Source organism: Dipodomys spectabilis, unplaced genomic scaffold (assembly GCF_019054845.1).
Source record: "Dipodomys spectabilis isolate Male_0828 unplaced genomic scaffold, ASM1905484v1 ptg000065l, whole genome shotgun sequence".
NCBI classification, from domain to species: domain Eukaryota; kingdom Metazoa; phylum Chordata; class Mammalia; order Rodentia; family Heteromyidae; genus Dipodomys; species Dipodomys spectabilis.
The window spans coordinates 2,195,709-2,200,119 of NW_024870742.1; positions in this window are offsets into that span (position 1 = coordinate 2,195,709).

The following is a 4,411-nucleotide window of genomic DNA, read 5'->3' on the forward strand; positions in this document are numbered from 1 at the left end:
AAGCCTCATCCGGGCCATATGGGAACCAGCAAATATTGCCATTATGCACTTCCCTGGCCATCAAAGGGGAACTCTCTATAACCAAAGGAAATAACTTGGCCGATCAGGCAGCTAGGGAGGCGGCCCTCCAGCCCAGAGCAGAAGTATTGATTCTAGAAGACCCAGGCCCATGAGCTTTGCCTTCTGAGCCTCAGTACTCCCAAGAAGTCTTGGCGTGGATAAAGAAAATTCTCATGGCCTATAAACCCCTGGACAGAGAAGGAAACAAAGACTGGTGGAAAACTCATGAGGGGAAACTTATCTTGCCACAAAGATGGGGCAAGGTGATTCTTAAGAGAATCCATCGGGTCTCTCACATGGGAACCCGAAGAATGGAGGACTTGCTCCGGCACTCAGAAGTAAAAATTAAGCAAGGAAATCAACTCATTGAAGACATAGTTAAAAATTGTAAAGCCTGTCAGATTACCAATGCCCCTAATCAACCAGCTGCAAAAGGAGCTCTACTCCGTGGAGATAGGCTAGGTGTATATTGGGAAGTAGACTTCCCAGAAATTAAAACTGGAAAATTTGGATATAAATATTTGCTAGTTTTCGTAGATGCCTTTTCAGGATGGGTTGAAGCCTACCCAAAAAAGAATGAGACCCTGAATGCCATGGCTAAGAAGATCCTGGAAGAAATCCTACCCAGGTATATGGCTTCCCATCCACCATCAGGTCAGACTGGTCTTCGTCTCAAAAGTAAGTCAGGGAATAACTGCAGCACTGGGGACGAATTGGAAATTGCATTGTGCTCATAGACCTCAGAGTTTAGGGCAGGTAGAAAAAATGAATCGGTCTCTAAAAGATACCTTAACTAAATTGGCCTTGGAGACTGGCACAGACTGGGTATCTCCCCTTCCTTTTGCCCTGTTTAGAGTAAGAAATTCACCCTATCAGCTTGGCTTTACTCCACCTATTATCCCTATCCTTCAGACTGAATTGCTTGCTGATTTGGATGGTACTGAATTTCTGTGTAAGCTTGACTATTTACAGCTGGTGCATAAGAGTATGTGGCCCCAGCTTAGAGCATTATATGATTATCTTTCTCTCTCTTTAACTGTTTGCACTCCCTTTCATAAGCTAGGGAAAGCACAAGTGATGAGAAGATTCATTTTGGAAGGGGAAATTGGTAATGGGGTTTGACGTTGGTATTACATACATATTAGTCTGACCTCCCATTTGAGTTATGCCTCTCCCACTATTTTTTTTTGTTTGTATTATTATCCTAAAAGTGAATTACACAGATGATACAGTCATATAAATCAGGTATGGATATATTTCTTTTTTTTTGAAAGGTCACCCCTTCCTTTGCTCTCTCAATTTTTCTCTCTCATTGGTTTGGTTTTATTAACTTTTCTTCTTCTCCTTCTTCTTCTTCTTCTTCTTCTTCTTCTTCTTCTTCTTCTTCTTCTTCTTCTTCTTCTTCTTCTTCTTCTTCTTCTTCTTCTTCTTCTTCTTCTTCTTCTTCTTCTTCTTCTTCTTCTTCCTCCTCCTCCTCCTCCTCCTCCTCCTCCTCCTCCTCCTCCTCCTCCTCCTCCTCCTCCTCCTCCTCCTCCTCCTCCTCCTCCTCCTCCTCCTCCTCCTCCTCCTTCTTCTTCTTCTTCTCCTTCTTCTCCTTCTTCTCCTTCTTCTCCTTCTTCTCCTTCTTCTTCTTCTTCTTCTCCTTCTCCTTCTTCTTCTTCTCCTTCTTCTGTTACTATTATTGTTGTTGTTGCTGTTGTTGTTGTGCTGTGGAGGTTTTAGTTACATTCATGTGGTAGTGATTACATTTCTTTTGTCTTTGTTTTTGATTTAGTCAGTAATGAGGCTTGAACCCAGGGCCTGGACACTGTCTTTGAGCTCTTTTGCTGATGAATGGCACTCATATTGAGCCACAGCTCTACTTCCCTGAGGATATTTCTTTTTGGACAATGTCATCCTTTCTCTCATCTCTTCCAGTTTTCCCATCCTTCCACACAAACAAGTTGCATAGATCATTTTCAAAATAGTACCAATTGAATACCACTATTTCACATGATTATCCTTTAACTTCTCAAAGAGAGATAAATTTTTTAAAAATGACAAATAATGAAAAGTGTAAGAAAAATACCATCTTGTGTCTGATTCCTGGTCACTGGTTATTTTTGAGATAGGGTCTGTGAGTGTGTGTGTGTGTGTGTGTGTGTGTGTGTGTGTGTGTGTGTGTGTGTGTGTGTGTGAATACTGGGGCTTGAACTCAGGGAGCTGACCTTTAGCTTTCTTAATCAAGGGTAAAAGAATACAACTTGAACCAAACTTCCATCTTGATTTTGAATGGTTATTTGGAGATCAAGTATCACAGGTTTTTCCTACCTAGTCTAGCTTCAATTCACTTTCCTCAGATCTCAGATTTCTAAATAGCTAGACTTACAGGTGTGAGCCACTGGTGGTGCTTGGCCTACCTTCTTTTCGTTAAGTAGTTGAAATATAAAAGACAATTGCAATCATAGTAAAAATGAAATCAAATTAACTTTCCAAGCTTCAATAACTTTAAATATTTTGTCACATTTGATTTGTACAGAAAAACATTTTTTTGTAAATGCTCCTGCAATTTGGTTTTCATCTGGGTTTTTTTCCTCATGATGAACTTGATTTTATATAGCTTTTTACCTACTAAATATTGATGAAAATAATGCCCTCTGGGCATTAATGACCTTCTTTTGGCTTTCATAAGGAAATGGTGGAATCTAACACTTGTGATAAATTCGTGTGCAGGACCCCACATTCTTAGCCAGAAGACAGTAGTGCCTGTTACAAATCATATATATCTGACAAAACCCTGACTCAGGTCATGTTACCACCTTCCTCTATGTCCTCTTCGAGTGCAATCCTGACTCTCCAGTGGCCATGACAAAGCCCTGCTGGGAGTTCTCAGTACACAGCCAAGGTCACCAGTCAGGTGTGGCAGCTATAGTATGATGGGAGACTGGTGACTGCTTCCTATGATGGAACAACACAGGGAATGTTAGGTCCTTAAGCTGTCATCAGTCCTGAATGCTCCTCATTGAGCATTCGATCCTAAGAGTTAAGGAGACATCACTCTCTCTTCCTCGTGCCAGTTGTGGACCTGTATTTCTTCTGCTGCTGTCATCTTCTGTGGAAAGAAATGATCTGAGCTCTATAAGTCATTTTGCTTATTCTAGGCCATTAGTTTAAGGCTGGCTTTTATACTTAGACAAAAAGAAATACAGTGATTAAAAAAAATAACAAATAACATTTTTTCTAGTCTATTTATTACCAAAATATGTTTTCAAATTCTACCAATAATTCTTAATCATAAGAGCCACTTAATTAGCAGTCACAGTCTCAAACTTCTAAATTCCTCAGTGAGCTGTGGGAGAGAAACCACAGTGAGTGTTAGGGGTCCTCCAGTCTAACTTCTTCGCCAGGGAGGAGTGCTTCTATGCTAGGCCTCCAAATTGAACAACGAATACTTCTTATACCTCAGATTACATGTCCAAGCTATACATACCAAAGAAAGCGAAGAACAAGACATTAGTCTGACTTGGGAACAACACAGATCACAAACATAAATTATAAGGAAACAGAAATGAAATTTTCCTTTACTCATATAATACAATAAAAAGAGCTACTTTTCTTATTATCACTTAATTGTGGTTATATGTACTTGGTACTAGCTTCTTAAAAGTCCCCAAACACTCTTTGACATGAACTCAGTAGTCCCATTGGTATCAGATTGAGATTTTATGGGAAAAACACTTTTTTAATTTTTATATTTCTAAAAATATATTTTATAATAGAGATGCTGTACAGAGGGGTTATATTTACATGAGTTAGTTACATTTCTCATTGAACATTGTTACCCACTTCAGTTTTTTTCTCCCTTTGTCCCTTCCACCCACTGCCCCTCTCCCACCATTACATTGTAAAGTTAATTTCCACCATAGTGTCCTGTGAGTATCATTGTTGCAATGGTTCACCTTTTGTACTTCTTTCAGCAATTTGGTATTTCCCTTCCCTTTCCCCAATCAAATAAATGCACATACTGGATGCAGGGTACCAGAATCAAAGACAGGAATTGCCATGGATAAAACATAGGAAAAGAAAAATGACATAAAGTAAGAGGAAAGGACTAGCTGCGGTACATTGGCTACATCAAGCTTGACAATTAAACAAAAGAAGACCTGCTGTTTCTATGTCTTGGTGTTCATTTCAATTGGCATCATTTTGTATGGTCATATATTTGTTCATGACTCCTGAGCTATTATGATCCCCTTTCAGGAGTAACAGGCCAGTGCTAATCATTGCAAATGAGGGAAATCATAGAGCTCATGTTGCTTTTGGCCTGGCTTGCTTCACTTAATATGATTTTTTTCCAAGTCTTTCCATTTTC